Here is a 16,919-nt window from a genome sequence, read left to right on the forward strand (position 1 = left end):
ATATAACTAAGCTCTGAACTTCTTGATAATAATTCATTCAAATTTTTTAATCTCATGGGAGTCCATACACAATGATCTACTATTCTAATGAGAAAAAGGCAGCATGGTTTTTCATTCTGACACCTGAATGATGGACCACTTCATCTTGGTCTTAGTTTAGCCTGGCTCCAAACAGGAAACAGCTCCCACAATTACCCCAGAGATCTTGTTTTATAATGCAATCACTCTTGGACACAGTCAAACAAGAGGATGAGTTTAGCGGTGTTTTTACATTTCTCCCAGGATCTCTGTAGTATTAGTAGTACATTACTTTTATTGCATCCCATAATCATTTTCATTCATGTCTAAACTTTTCAATGAGGTATACTTCTGATCCTGTCATAGTCTTTCTTACATACAGGTTAGACAAAGCTTGTTTATTTGGCTTTTTAAATTTCTCCTTTAATCTTTATTCATAAATCAGCTGGTTCATCTTCTTTTCTAGGTATTCCAGTTCTTTGAACTCATTCCAATTGTATCACGAAAATAAAAGAGTCCCCCTCCTGAGCGATGTGGTTTGACCACAATGCTATCTCAGCGATGTACTGAATGGTTCTGTGCAATATTATTCACTTATTTTTTGAGTCAAGGTAACACCTAAGAATAGAAAGTATTTGGGTTGTAAAATCTATTACCTGTTGTCAAATATGTTCCAGTAAAACATGCTGTGGCCACCAAAGCTTAAAGGTATTAAACTTTGAAAAGATTCCTATTTTTGGACTCAGGAATAATTAAAGGTAAAAAGAGAAACGATTTGCCAGTTCCCTATGATTACAAGTTTTAATTTTTCAATATCTGCTCTATGAAGTATTCTTCCAAACATTGAACTGAAAATTATTTTTCACCAAAAACAAAAATTCTGATATTTTTGTCAAAGACTCCAAGCACTCAGCTACATACATTGTCTTCGCACTAGTCTACAAACACACATTTCTCAGATCTTTTACTTAATTAGGTTTAGTTTGGAATATCATGGCTGCATTACAAAGTGATTTGGAATTCAGGAGCTTTGAGTTTTGATATTGTTATTCCCACCAATGAACTCTGTATCCTGGGGGATATCATTTATCTTCTGCGTCTTTCAATGGGACATATTCATAGCCAGAATGGGAACATTGCTCACTCTTTCTTTCTCAAAGATTTGTGCTAAATAATCTTAAGATATCTACAAGTACTTTAAGTATAATAGCAACTTCACAGTTTTCAAATAGTATCAACTAAGCCAATGATGTTGAAATAATATCTAATTATATACACAGATCATATATATTACAAAAGGGATAGTTGAGATCAGAATCATATCAGGAGAAAAGAAAGATCAATACACATGCTCAAATACATTACCTGCCATATTTCAACCGTAAACGTTATGTTACAGCTCTGGACTAAGGCCTCCAAACTCAGATTCTCTTTCATATTCAAGAACATGATTTCATGTAATAAGAGGTACACCCTGGCCAAGGAGTTGGAAAAATGTGCCTTTGTAAGGGTAGCTTCCCACTTCAAAGTCATAAATTCACACCAACAATCATCAGGACACTATTCCTCAGTTTGGAAACAGTTTCTGCCTCGTGGTGCTGGCCAGTCACTTTCACGTCCCCAACCGAGTCAGTGGTTTCATGACGATCCATGAAGCGTGAAGAGAACAAATGAAATGCCTGCTATTCTATGAGGGCGCACAGGTTCTTTATAAAATCTGGTGAATTTTCTGGATTCACTGTCTTCTATCACAAAACGAGAGTCATGCCATAGGCAAGGTAGATTTTTAAACAAATAATCATGAGAGAGTACACGCAGAGCCCTTCACATCACGCCTGGGACGGAGTAAGGTCTCGATGCATAATGACAGTAGTAATGATCAATGCTCTCATGGAAGGGCATCCTGGCTATAAAATGTGGAAAAACAATGAACTCATCGGAAGTATCATTTGTAATAGGGCCAGTGTGATATTCCCACTGGTGTGAGCCCTGTAATTGTCCTTTAAAATCGCTGATATCAACCTCAACTCTTTCTTTGGTTTATCAAAGAAAGAACCCAAGTTTAACGCTCTTGTACTCTTATCTTTATATAGTATTTTTTTTAATGCACAATTAACTCCTCAAAGGGTAAGCACAAGTCAGAAATACAAGAGAATAGCTAGACAAAACAAAAGGAAGAAGAAAACAAAAAAAAGCCTAATGGTAGAAGATAAAATGAAACCAGATGGAGATTTATACCTTTATTTTTGCTTCACTGAATGGAGCGGATAATCAAAAACATTTCCTCGACATTGGTTTTCTAATCTCCTCTGTCACCTTTCACCAAAATATTAGGCCAGACAGAGGCTTTCTGTGCTCTTCATCTTCTATCATCCTTTCCTTTAGAGAAACATATGCTCCTATGACCAAACTCTGAAATAATCACTGAAAGAAGCTGAGTAAATATTTTCAAGATAAGCCTGAAGATCTTACTGTCTCTAAATCATCAACAGACAAAAAGAGAGGGAGCAAGAGATAGGGAGAGGCAATTTCCTATTCAGACATGTTGCCTAAAAGCTAATGGGAGTATTATTATGATTGATAGGCTGAAAACTTTGTCTTCAGGAAGACTTAATGAGATAGGAACTGACCAATATTTACATTGGAGGTGAAGCCACATTTTATTTCATCTGGGGTCAAATATTACCAAATGTGAAATACATTCCTGAAGGATGCTGCCTTTGCTTCACCCCTACTTGGGTGTCTGACAGTCCCTAAAATCTTGAAATCCACCTCTATTTATAATACCCTCAAGCTTTCAAGTTCAACAACTAAGGATTACTGGATTGCTTCAGTTCTAGGGTGGGTGAATAACAAACTATAGGTAAGACAGGCATATAATTCAAGCTCTGAAAACTATCAATGCTATAAACAGCATCTTAACCACACACATGCACGATACCTATTAAAGTAAAACAATCTGCACACAAATCCAAATAGTGGGCTGAATATTTCAGACTTACAGAAATAAAAGAAATCTGGTTTTATCACTAACAATTGTGACTGAAAAAGAAAAGGTATTACGTTCACAACAATCCCAGTCGATAAACTGAAGATGATTTTCTTATTCTAGTTTGATATTCTGACATTTAGAACAGAGAAATTTCAGATATACAGCTCTGTCATTCTGCCTTCTTTCCCTTTCTGGTTTATGACACGTGCATTAAATTAGAGTGAAGAGAACCAGGCAACTTCTGAGATTAAATAAAAAGAACATTCTAGGGAGAGCTTTAGAAGACCTCTCAAGGCCAAATCCTTGCTTTCAGTCTGATAACCAATCACCTTAAGTAAAAGAGCATGGAGGCTAGCTCAGGACTAATGATGCTTTCATGGTTACTCCAGATTTGGAGACCATTTCCAACGTGTTGTCTATACCTCGCTGCCCACCTTAAACTCCTCCCTTCCCATTCTTCTTTAAAACTACTCTGATCAGAGTTTTGCCTTTGCCATTCCACCAAATCTGCTTTCATCATAACCATCAACGACTTCTGCTCTATAAGCCATAGTCAATTATTCATTTAAGGCAGTTGACCACGCCCTTCTTATGCGTTCCCAGAACATTGTACTTACCTAGCTCTTCTTCTACCTTTATGGCATTTTTCCAATGCCCTCGTTCGTTCCTCCTCAACTCCCTAAGCTCTAAATATAGGCCTACTCAAGGGTTAAGTTTTTGGACTTCTTTTCTCTTCGGTTCATAGTCATTCCCTTAGAAATCCAGACTCGTACTTCTAACTGCCCATCTGAAGTGTCCATAATAGAAATCTCGAACTAAGAATGTCCGATGTTGAACTTCGGATCTGCTTTCCAAAATCTTTCCTACCAAAATCTTTCCTACCCTTCTACTTGCTCAGCCAAATATCTTGGAATCATCCTGTATATCACATCTAACAGCAAATCTTGTTGCCTTTAACTGCAAAATGTATATCGACTAACTGTTCTTCAACGTCTCCATGGCAATCCCTGTGACCGCCCATCATCATCTTTCTGTTTTCTGCAAGAGGCCCCTCTTTTTAATCTCCCTGCTTCATCCTTATGGTCTTTTCTAAATCGAGCAGCCGAAAAACATCTTCGCAAAAATGTTCGATTACGTTGGCGCAAAACTTCTGGTATCTTCCCATCTTATTGAACAAAAGCCGAAGTCTCATTGATATCCCACTTCTCTCCCTCATCTCTTCTTATTTTTGCTCACCCCAGTGACGTTGGCCTCCTTACTGCTCCTCAAACATGCCAGGCACATCACGCCTCAGGGCCTTTGCATGTGCTGTTGCTTCAGCCTGGAACAATCCTGTTCCACACAGTCTGCTTGGTTCCTTCTCTTACCTCCTGCAAATCCTTGTCCAAGGGGCTCTGTCTCAATGAGACCTTTTCTGAAATGCCTGCTTGGAATTTTGCCCCAAATTCCAAACTGGCAATATTTATTCTATTCTCTTATTAATTTTATTCCATAGCGCTGAGCTTAATTTAATGGTGTTAAATTTACTTATTTGTTTTGTGTGTGATTTACCTCCTTCCACTGGAATCTATGCTTCATGAGGGCATGCACGAGTCGCTGTCAGCTTTGGTTAAAGCGACATCTCCTGATTCCTCTTCTAGAAGGTGCTGAGTGGATAAATATTTGATATTTATTTGCTGAATAGATAAATAAAAGCAAAATTGAGAGTTTGTCAGCGTTTCCTTACAATTTCTTTCATAATCTGGCACTTATACTACTATGAAGTCACACGTTATTCTATCTTAAAGCTCCTTACTGTCCCATGTTCAAGGTCAGGCACTTCATGTAATATACATTAGCAGAAATCTCTGTCACTCTTTCCATAATATCTTATGATCTCACCCTTTCCCTAAGGGCAAAGAAATCAATCCCTGTTCAGTGATCATTAACTGATGACAGATTGAATGTGTAGCCCTTCTCTGTGGGAGCTGGCATTTTAGGAGTGTTTTTTAGAGATTTAGTGTCCTGTGATCCAAAGAACATGTCTGTAGTTATGAATGCAGTTTTTACACAGGAAAACGACAAAACAAACTTCAGAAGGAGAGCATCCGACAGACCCTTTGAGATCATTTATATTGTTACAAGCACTGCAGACTTGAATCAGATTCTATGGTAAAATCCTCACTTTTAATACCGGCTAGCAAAATCCTTATCCAGATGATACCTCTACATAAATGATCAATCTTCGACCTTTTCTGCTCCAGGTCAGAGTGTGGTTTTTAACCATCTTTTGCAGCTGAGACGCTCATGCCTCATAATGCTTCTAGATTCCATGTTTTGAGCAGATTCCTTCTTGTCAAGTGATCTCTGTAACACAAACTTTAATGTGCCCTTTAATAGGGAGAGAATGTCTATTTCTCTGTTTCATCTGCAGTAGAGCGATTTAAATATTAAACAGAAGGATCTTATCTCTCACAAGACTGACAAATCCCTTTAGGCCCACAAAGTTCCAGAAGGGCTTTCCATCAGCATTAGGGCTGAGGCTTACGGGACATGGACTTCGTTTTCCAGATGTTGCCCAACTCCAAGTTAAAAACATTTTTAACAGGCAGTAATGGAATAAGATCTTTCTCAACATCAAACGAAGTCTCTTTAAATCTCTTTCTTTCAGCTCACAGACCAGTCTGGTCTTTTTAACCCAGTCTCTACATTCTGGGATCTATCCACTGGGCCTTGTTTGTCCTGGAGGAGAGGTAATTGTGTGTTTTGCAGCTCTCCTTAAGTAGAGACTGTTAATTTCACACTTTGCAAATACCATATGGTCCATCCCTCTTCGTGACACTCATGTTATCTATTTACCTGTCAGTTTATACATTAACCATAATCTCACCATCCCATGAGCCTTATTGATCCTATGAAACTTGGATATTCATTCATATAGGTGACTCGTTGAACCATAGCCTCTGAGAGTACACTCACCTTCATATTCTAATAATTTCCGCCCTTCTTCAAAGACATGCTTTTATCACAGCGTTTTGAGATGTTTCTCCTGAAACAGCTCTGTTAACTCTAACCCTTCATATTCTAATACTCCCCTTCCTGAAACCTCCAACCTTCATTCATGAATCCATTCAACTAACATTTACTAAGCATCAACTATGCAATCCTTAGCGATACAACAATGAACCAGATAAATGTTATTTGAGGGAAGGGAGATCTTTACTCAAAGAACAATGCTGATGAAGCCTCAATCATCTGATACATTATGGTCACCAAGTAGGGAAGAGAGATGGGAATTTGTGCATAGACATGAGACTTCATCTGTCACTCCTCATGCCTTAGATATGAGTTTCCACAGGTTATTAATTTCCTTCAGGCTGATGAACTTCACTTAACATCTTTTGTAAAGCAGTTCTGCTGACAGTGAACTCTATCAGCTTTTCTTGTCTTTGTTTTTGAAGAATATATTTTTATAAGATATAGAATTCTGGGTCAACAGATTTTTTTTTCCATTTCTGTTGTTCTTCCAATACTTCAAACAAGACATTTATTTGTCTCCTGGCTTTCATTGTTTCTGTTGAGAAGTCAACGATCTTTCTTGTAATTGTCCTTTGTGTATAATGTATCCCTCCCATACTTTCAAGGTTTTTCTCTCACCATAATTTTTAGCAGTTTGACAACAACGTGCCTTGTTATAATTTGCTTTCTGTTTATTCTACTTGGGTTTTATTGAGCTTCCTGAACCTGGTAGTTTAGATTTTTTAGCAAATTTGAAAATTTTTTTATTGCTTCCGCAAATACTTTTTCTGCCCTAATCTCTCTTCCTTTTCTTTCTGTACTCTACGAGTGCATTAAATCGTTCAAGATTGTCCCATGAGTCACTGAGACAAACTGAGTTCAGTTTTTTCCGTTATTTTTTTTTCTTTTGTGCTTCATTTTCAATAGATTCTATCGCTCTCAAGTTCACTTACTTTTTTTTAAGTCATGGCAGTTTTAATTATGTAAAAGCTGAACAAAATATAACAAAAACAATTTTCTTATATCGCTGGAATCTTAAAATCCAGTCACTCATTCACCTCGTTCTATCACTTTTTACTCCAACTACATGTATTACACTTTAGTACAAATCTTTTCCTGTCATTTAAACCCATATGTGGTCCTACTCTGCACATTTGAGAATGTTTTAAGCTTATAGTTCTTTGGTTTTGGTTTGTCTTTTCCTTTTTTCATTTTTCACGATATTATTATTATCTATAATTTAGAAAATAGGAAATAGAAAAAAAATTTCTATCTGACTACCCCGAGACTACACACTTAGAGCATTTTTTGAAGCATACATAACATAAAATTTACCATCTCGACCATGTTTAAGTCTACAGTTCTGTAGCACTAAGTCCATTCACATTGTGCAACAACCAACAACAACCATCTCTAGAAATTTTTCATCATCTTCAGCTGAAACTCTGCACCCATTAAATATGAACTCTCCATTTCTTCCTCTCCTATTCCCTGGCAACCACTATTCTCCTGTCTGTCTCTATGAATTTGACTATTCTAGGTACCACGTATACGTGGAATTATACCATATTTGCTCTTTTATAACTAGCTTATCTCACTTAGCATATGTCTTCAAGCTTCATGCGCATTGTAGTATGTCAGAATTTACTTCCCTGTGAAAGTTGAACAATAATGATTGTATGTTTATAATGTATTTGGTTTATTTATTTGTCCATCCGTAGACAATTGTGTTGCTTTTACTCTAGCTATTGTGCATAATGTTGCTGTGAATATGGATATACAAATATCTGTTTGAATCACTACTTTCATTTCTTTGGGGGTATATACACCTCAGAGTGAAATTACTAGATCATATGGTAATTCTATCTTCAATTTTTTGAGAAATCAAGTTCACTGGTCTTTTATTCTACTGTTTCTAAACAGCTATGCAATCCAACCATGGTTTTTCATTCCAATGTTTTATTTATACTTCCAAAATTTTCACCTCGTTCAAACTTTTGCTGAGACGCTAATCTTTTCCTTCATGGTTTTCATATTTACTTTAAAATTATTTAGCATATTTATAATTGTTCTTTTAAAGCTCTTGTTTTCTAATTCCATTATTTAATTTCTAAGTCTGTACATTTACTGATTTTTCTCTTGCTGAGGGTCACATTTACCTGCTTCTTTGCAGGTCTAATTATTTTTACTATAATATCTATTGCTGTACTTTTTCTTTATTCTGCCTGGGGCTTATCGAGCTTCTTGGATCTGTTTATATTTTCCAGCAAATTTGGGGGTGGGGGTGAATTACCATTAATGTATACTGGACATACGGATATCAAGTTCTTGAGTGTTTGGAATTTATCTCCTCTTGACTGAATTTTGTTCTGATGAGGAGTTAATTTACTTTCACATCAGTTTGATCGTTTTAGGGTTTTGTTTGTTTGTTTGTTTTTGAGGCTTTGTCGGGGTGTCTCTAGCTATGCCCTTCTCTTATTGTACAGACCTGAATCTGCTGCATGTTTATGCTGTTCAACCAGATCTCTTCACTCCAGCCAGTAGGGAATGAAAGGCTCCACAGCGCTGTCCCAGCTCTGATCATTTCTCAGCTCCTCGCTCCACGGTGAATTTTCTTCACACAGTGGTTGTTCTCTGCACAGGCCCAGGGAGTTTCATCTCACGCTCATTCAGCTTAGGGTTTGCCAAATACTCATTAGGATCTCTATGCAGCTTTTAAAAGGTCCTTCCTCACCCAGGCGTTCCTCTCACGTGCTCCGCCCCACAACCTCCAGCTCCATCCGGAGCCCTGAGCTCCATCTCTCTCTGCCTCTTCAGCTCTGCAAGACTATTGTCCTCTGATTGGGCATCTCTCTCCCTCACTGCTGTGCAGAAGTTGTTTCTAGGCAATCTTGGTGCTCATCTCATTTGTTTCCCTTCTCTCAGGGGTCACTGGGCTACAGGATCCAACGTCTAAAAACAGTAATTTCATATATTTTTGTCTGGTTTTATGGTTGTTTGTAATGGGAAGATTAATGCAACATACTTTCTCGATCATGGCCAGAAGTTACTCCATCTCTCCTTTGTGTTTTTATTCTCAGTTTCTGGTGTCAGATTTATAATTCTACCCTATTCTTAAATGTTCTTCGGCGTGTTGTTGTTGGCATTCTCTTCATTTGATTCATTCTCTGGAATGAGCTCATCGGCTCCATGGTTCCAATTATCATTAATATGCTATGGACCCCTTCAATCCGTATCTTCTGCCAAACCTCGTGTTCTTATTATTTCAAATACAATACTCAATCGCCTGTTGGACCTCACCACATAGAAGTGCTAACACATCTCCAAGTCAATCTTCAAAACTAAATTCAATGTCCAAAACTGTCTCCACAGATGGACTTCCAGTGTTCCCTGTAGCAGGGGACAGAGACACACCAGGCACACAAACCACAAATCTGGGGTCTATCCCCACCTCCTCCTTTAATCTCATCCCCTTACATCCAATCAGTTACCAAGTCTCATAGACTCTACTTCTTAAACATTTCTTAAACTCACTTCCTCTCGCGATCCTCACTGTACTAGCTTACCTCAGACCTTCTTAATTTTCTTCATATATCACTGAAAAATTCTCCTAAGGGCTAAGTCTTAAAAAGCATTACCTCTATACCAGGTACTATTCTAATCACTTTTGCGTAAATAAACTCTGAATCCTCATAAAAATTGTATAGGGTAAGTATTATTATTATTACAGAAGAAAAAGCTGGGGCCCAGAGAGAACTTCTCCAAGGATTGCACAGCTATTACTTAGAAGAGCTAGGATTTAAATATAGGCCATCTACCCCCAGAATCTTTGGTCTTAACCACCCATATATACTGCTTCTCAAACTGATTTTTTATCTCCGTATAAAAAATACATAAGAAACCCACCCTAACTTTTCGTAAATGTGAATTTGATCATTTCATCCCTCTAATTAAAATCTTTCAGGATATTTTCATCTTCAAGGTAAAATCCAAACACTAACTTTTCCATATATTGTGATCTAAGAGCAAGGACAGTTCCCTTTCTATTATTCTATTATCTCTGTTATTTCTATTCAGTTCATCTCTTTTCATTACAAAGTCATAGTTTAGGTGTTCTCTTTTTGGAAATGTTTCCTCACTTTTCCCTTAGCCATGTCTGGGTTTCAAGCTCATACTTCATGTTCCCTTAACACTGTATGTGTATTGCTCCCTTACTATCTACTTCACTCTTTAAATAATCTGGGAGACCCCGAGCTCTTTCTGGGCAGGACAAAGTATGTTTTCTCTGTGCTCTGTTCCCAGTGCCAGTGATGTATCTGACACATTCTAACTGTCCATTAAACATTTGAATGAATGAATGAATGAATGAACAGAGAAAAGCGCATAAAACCAGCTACATTCATCCTAACTCACACTTCTACGAAGACTTTATGTTGCCGCTAAGTGAAGTGCTAGAAACAGTGAATGGAGATGTCTTTCAATGAAAATAATGAATCCTCAGTTGAATTACTTCTAGATTTCAAAATGCCAGCCTCTTGATCTTTAGTGTATTTGAATGGCATTGTACTGTTGTTAATTCTCCACACAAAAGCACTTGTAGTGACAGAAAATTTAAGAGTAACAATTAGGTCGGTTAGTAGTAAATCATCTTTAAAAATTAAAGAAGAAGAGATGACAGAGGTGATGAGGAAGTCGTAGGCTTCGCAGAAATTTCTCTTTGTTTATAGACAAATTTGCAAAAAACCATGAAAGTATTTCTAGCAATGTTTGCATTGTCTGTTTTCATCAGATGCTGGTTTACAATTCTAAGTCATGGTCTAAAATCCAGCCTAAGATAAAATTTACTAGGTATGGTTTAGTAATACAGCTTCTATTGTCTATGTGACACCCCACTCATAATTCTTCATGCCACCCAACCCCTTCCACCGAGGAATGTAGCATCTCCCTGTTCTCTGGTCATATTCATGTATCTTGAAAAGCAGAAATTTATCTGGCTAAAGATATAGTAAATTTAAAGTTTCTAATTTAAAAAAAATCTCTAGAGGATGAAACAGTATTCAGGACTATAAAGTCTATTTAAGCATGTTTCTACAAGAGAAATTCAGCCAATGAGTAACGAAAAATTATCTTGCCTTCGCTTACCTCTCCTGCTTACCTACATTCCTTTCCCATACTTCCTTTGCTTTTTGTTAAGGAACTTGGAAAAATAAATATATCTGTTAGAAAATTGTCCTGATGAGTTCTTTTTTTTTTCCCACAGAGGTATCCATTTCCAACAATTTCCTAATATTTGTAATAATTTGTACTAATCTTGCCATCTCCAGGCTGTGACACCGCTGTGTTACTGGGAAGAAAAATGAATTTTGTTTCTGAAATCCTAAAGTTCAGTGTCATTTATTGACAAAACTATTTTCCCCTGAAAACCTTGTTGATCTCTGTTCTGTCTCCACTAACTAGACACAAAGAAGTCTTTGCAAATATCTTGTCTCTTTCCCTATTCTACGCATCAGATTTCACTCTGTACCATCTTTTACGCATGCAGTGAAACATAAAATCAGAGCGATCAAACGTAACCCTCACAGGACAGGCTTCAAACAGATATTCTTATATAAGAAGCCTGGGCCAGCAGCAGACCAAGCCAAATGACTCTAAATTCAATCAGCGTCCTATACAGCATCAGTCTCTTTTTTTATACCTTCTAAAGAAAGTCAAGTGGAAAGTACCAAAACATAGAATCGCGACTTTTGTTTTGAGCTTCATTGAATCCAACCTTCTTGATGAACCTTATCTTCTTCTTTCTTTCTGTCATGCACACGAGTGCACACACACACACACACACACACACACACTCACACACACACACACACTCAGCATTGTCTCCTCTTTCCCTCCACATAACACAAGTTTTCGTGTTAGAACCAGTGTTTGGCAGTGTGCTAGACTTTTTGTACTTTTTCCCCCTTTTCTAAGCATGTGTTGATAATAAGATGATCACAGAAATGAAATTTTAAATAACAATCATAAACCTTATCCCAAAAAGTAGAATGAAGAGTGCCTGTATTATGCATTAGAGTTCCATAATCATAATTTTTATTAATTTTAAAGATGTTACCTCTGCCTTTCACATGAAAATGTGTTTATGGCCTTTGGGTTTATAGAGAACCTAACGAAAAATACACGTGTAAAAATTTGCTCCAGTTTTTGACTGTGAACAAATAGTTATTTCACAAGATGAGTAGGTATATCTCCTGTGATTTTTTTTTTTCCTTAGGATAATGATGATCTCAAAGAATGGACTTACTAGCTTTAATAGACAGTTGTTATATCAAAGAGTTTTTTACCCTCTATTTGTCCCTAGCAGCAGTGGTCATGTTTAGAAAATTGCTGAGGATTCTCTCTTATCTGCTCCAAAGAGGAAAAAATTGGCTCTTATCTAGTATCTTTTTTTCACTGCATGCACAATTTATTTTCAGAGCTACTGTGAGCAATTCAGCATTACTTTTGGTCAGCAATTCTAAAAGCAAATAAATCTAACTTCCTTAATCCATATGTATCACATATCTTAAATAATTATGTGTGTATTTGTCAAAAACAGGAGATTTTGCTCGGGATCACAGCTGCCCCCATGTGTATACATGTATGGGGTTGAAATTCAGGAAATCCTTTAGTAAAACCTGAGTTTCATTTTTTGTGTGTGTGGCTCTGAGAATCCCTTGAATTCCATTTGATGCAGAGTCTCTTCTATAAAACGAGGGGGTCAGACGGCAACTTTCCTTCCAGTTACCAAGTTCTTCTACCTAAAACCCTTCACAGTTTGTGAAATGTTGCCATACGATATGCCTAAGGCACAGGTATCGTGTGTTGTGCCTAACGAACATAATGCAGATATATAATATGTCTTAAGTCATACTCAGTATGTTGTATTTAATCCTCAAAACAAAGTTTATCTAGACTCACCTTACTCCGTCTACTCGAACCCATAATTATAGGATTCGAAGGCTGTGGAGTGAACTTACCCCCTCAGCCCTCATTCTGGTCACAAGGTGTAATCTAATCCTCTAAAACTGTGGAACACTAAAAATCACACTTAGGCTGAAAAATGCCAAAACAAACATGTTTTTAACAGATTCGGGGAAAGCAGAAATAAAGTGGTATTTTCCCCAGGAAATTGTCTGCACTGTCCAAAGCCGGTTACAGCAGGTTTTTTTCTGGCCTGGCCTTTTGACCATCAAATGGAACCACTTAACTCAAAAGAGAATTCTGGAGTTGCTGGCAGGGAGGCCTGCAGATAGGCAGTGCTTCTCACGATTCTCTTTCTGCGGTCTAAGCTAAACCAATGCCGAGATTTCAAGCCTTTCCCCCGCTTCCAAAGACTCTCAGATGATGTTTGCTAGTCCGCTGGGCCAGTTAATAGTCTGTCATTTTAACCAACACGCTTCTCCTTCCCGGGGTCAAGTGTCTGCATGGAAGAAGAGAATACCTACATAATTTATCTTATTCCCTGGTTCATTCCTGAGTCAAGCTGGTGAATGAGCTAGACCTGATTTGGTGCCTAAATATCTGTGGGTGTTTATCGATGAGGATATTATTATTCACACAATGGACAAACCTCAGCCAGAAGATCATTTTCCATGTGCTTATGTGGTAACGTTCTCCAAGGTGTTGGCCGTGCAAGTTTTAAAAACTATGTATTTGGCAAATTATTTTGTAAGAAAAATACATTTGAAGAGAAACGTCAAGATAAAGATGTAATTATAAAAGAAAGTCAACAATAAACCCCTGGTTTTGCATATGCTTTATTTATTCTGTGTGTAATCCAGAGCACATTTTAAAATGCTACTTTGCCTTTTGTCTACAGCCCTGATCATTGAAGGCCACTTCTTTCTCCTCTCCTTTCTGTACGTAGCCTCTCTGATCCCAGAGTGCAGCTGGTACGTGCTTGGCAAATGCAAACTCATTGTAACACTCATGTAACTTGGAAGGCAAATCTTGTGGCCAAAACCATATACTTTGTAAGCATGAACAACTCTTGAATTGTCGTCCGTTTGGCATTTTCTCCAGGCACGTTCTTCTCCATTTCTATAGGTAAATGATCATTGGTATACATATGTGTGTGTGTGTGTGTGTGTGTGTGTGTGTGTGTGTGCATTCACATGTACATGAAGATGGAGCATGTTATTCATAGTACAGTATTGAGAAAGTACACGTGTAATACTACACATTTAAAGCGATGTGCTAAAATGGACATAGGAACTCACTCTTCCAACAGAATTTACCCTCTCTTCCCAACTATTCCACCAAAATGTGTCTCAAGGATACTGTTGAGTAAATGACTAAATGACTGAATGATTGCCCAAGTGGATGGTTAAATGAGTGAATCCTGTAGTGGCTGATGATACATTCCATTACAGGTGGTCACTACCCAGACCATGCCTACCTAGGAGTCCTTTTGCTATGAAATCTAATGAGATCCATGAGACACAATTTGTAGGTGATTTAGTTTGTTCTTGCTATTCGAGATATGGAAGCTAGACAAAGCGAGGCAACCTGTTAAGTCTCTTTCTGTTAACAGAGGTGGGAAGGTGATGAATTGAGGTCATGTGAAGCCTTCTTTAATCATATGCAAATATCTGACAAAGTGGGAGCTTGAAGAACCCAGACTTACACTAAATGTGACACACTTACTTCAACGTGGTTACATATCATTGGAAATCTAATTAAATAACCTGCACATCGAGCCTTAGGTTAAGGGACAAAAAGATGTGCAAAGACTAGTCCCATTTTAAGTTTGTGTTCCCTCCGATTCTTTGATATCACTAATAAGACATCATTCGGCCCTGAGATGGGCAACTAAACCATACGGGAGCCTGCAGGTTCTAATCTTACGATTCTAGAACCCTAATGGTAAAATCCTCAGAAAGTATACATTGACACTGTAATTGAGACATAGTTTGAGCTCAGCAGCCTGTGGGTCTGCTTTTGTTTCTGCCTACCCTCTGCAATATCAGCTGTATAAATCGACACACACTGTACTTGCCAAATGGGAAGTTATCAAGACAGAAGCTGGCATTCCCGCTGGCTGCAGAATATCCCACTGAGGCTCAGCTCCCCTAAACTAGCCAGGCAGGCTTTCCCCTGGCAGGTGAACAGAACTACCATTTCTCTCCTAGCTCTCTCAGAACTTCCACTCCCAGGAAGGAGACCAACCACATTCTTTGCAAAAGATTAAGATGCTCATTTTACTATGTAAAATATGTGTCTATGCCACGATCATCGCTGTAATAGAAGCATATAATAAGAATAATCATTTCCTCTTTGTTTCATCAATTGAAATTTTGCCATTCTCTGATAAGGAAAGGCTTTGCAGAAAATAAATCTATGCTTATGGTAAAGGTTACTAGGGGGCAGATTTGTTTTATTTTAATTCTATTTATTTTACTTTATCTCTTTCCAATTCTGTAAGGAAATAAGTAACTGTTGTCTTAAAAATTAAATGTCATGGTGTTTTAGTTCCATTGGTTTCTGATAAATAACTTGTTGCTGAGGACAGAGGTTGCTGGAAGATTTCCTCAGAATCAGTTCCATATTAGGCAAGAACTGGTTGAGAAGGACCTCAGCCTTGATGTGGGTTGGATCATTTTTTGAGTCTGAAGCTAAATTGCCTTCTTAGCTCCTTCAAAAAAAAATACTGATTTTAGGGGATTGATGTTGTGTCATCACTATTCAAATACTTAAAATAAGTGGTGAAAAATCTGGAAGTGTGATTGAGGGTTGCCTGTGCTGGCTTTGTATAAAAGAAGAAGCTGGATATAGTTTGTATATTTGTATGAAAATGAGATCAAGGATTCTCCAAAATCGAACCGAACCGAATTGCCCACAGCCCTGTTTTGATAACTAAATAATAGATGATTTCTGTTATTACTTTTGTCACATGGTTAATATTCCTAATAAGTAGAGCATGTTTTGGAAACACTTTTGGACCAGGGCAATGGAGAATTCCTATATCTTGCTTCTAATGATCTGTCTCTAAGACTTCAGAAGGAGGGAGGATGGCAAATGCATGCCTGGTGTACATAATGTGTACGACAGTGTGGAAGATGGACTACACAAACTATTCAAGGCAAATGACCCTATTTTTCCACATCGAATCAAACACTACTGATGGTTATACAGCTGACTGACTCGAGTAGTATCAAAATCAAGTGCCCATCTCTGTAGATAATTCTGGTACCACCAACTACAGTGGCAGAATGGCCACACAGTGAACTGACTAAAGATTAACTTCAGAAGGTAAATTCTTACCATCCAGCCTGGGCTCAACTTGACCCAATGGCGGGCTTTTTTGGAGGGATGTATAGTGGTAGTTTAAACTTTATGCAGTTTGGAATTTTATCAGAAAATAAAGAGGGACTGAATGAACACATACTAATCACTCAAAATAAATTTTCTTCACATTTGAAAAAGATAAGGCATTCTCTATAAACCTACCTTATTTAAGTGGCAGCATTTCAGGGGGATAAATAATATAATAATATTATTCAGGGTTTTATATATTTATTCCCCAGCTTAAAAATGTGTGCATAAAAATCATTCATTACTGTGAACATATTAAACAATTATAGCTGCTTCATCATATAGTCAGAAGAACAGATTGTTCCCTCTCCTTTCTGGAAAGTTATGTGTCTTTATTCTTAGTGATTCTAAGAAATTAGGGAAAAACGCCAAAGTCACTTGGAGGCAGTTAGATGTACTCATATAAAACAATTGCTTTTGGATTAGTTATCATTGGCTGCTACTAGTTTAAAAAGGTCTGCCCTTGAAACCACTAGCAAGAGAGCACCCCACGTAATCTAATTTAGATGTAGAGAAAAGTGGGAAACCAGTAGGTTTTAGAAATTGGAGAGTCTTAACA

Source organism: Pteropus vampyrus, unplaced genomic scaffold (assembly GCF_000151845.1).
Source record: "Pteropus vampyrus isolate Shadow unplaced genomic scaffold, Pvam_2.0 Scaffold169, whole genome shotgun sequence".
Lineage (NCBI taxonomy): Eukaryota > Metazoa > Chordata > Mammalia > Chiroptera > Pteropodidae > Pteropus > Pteropus vampyrus.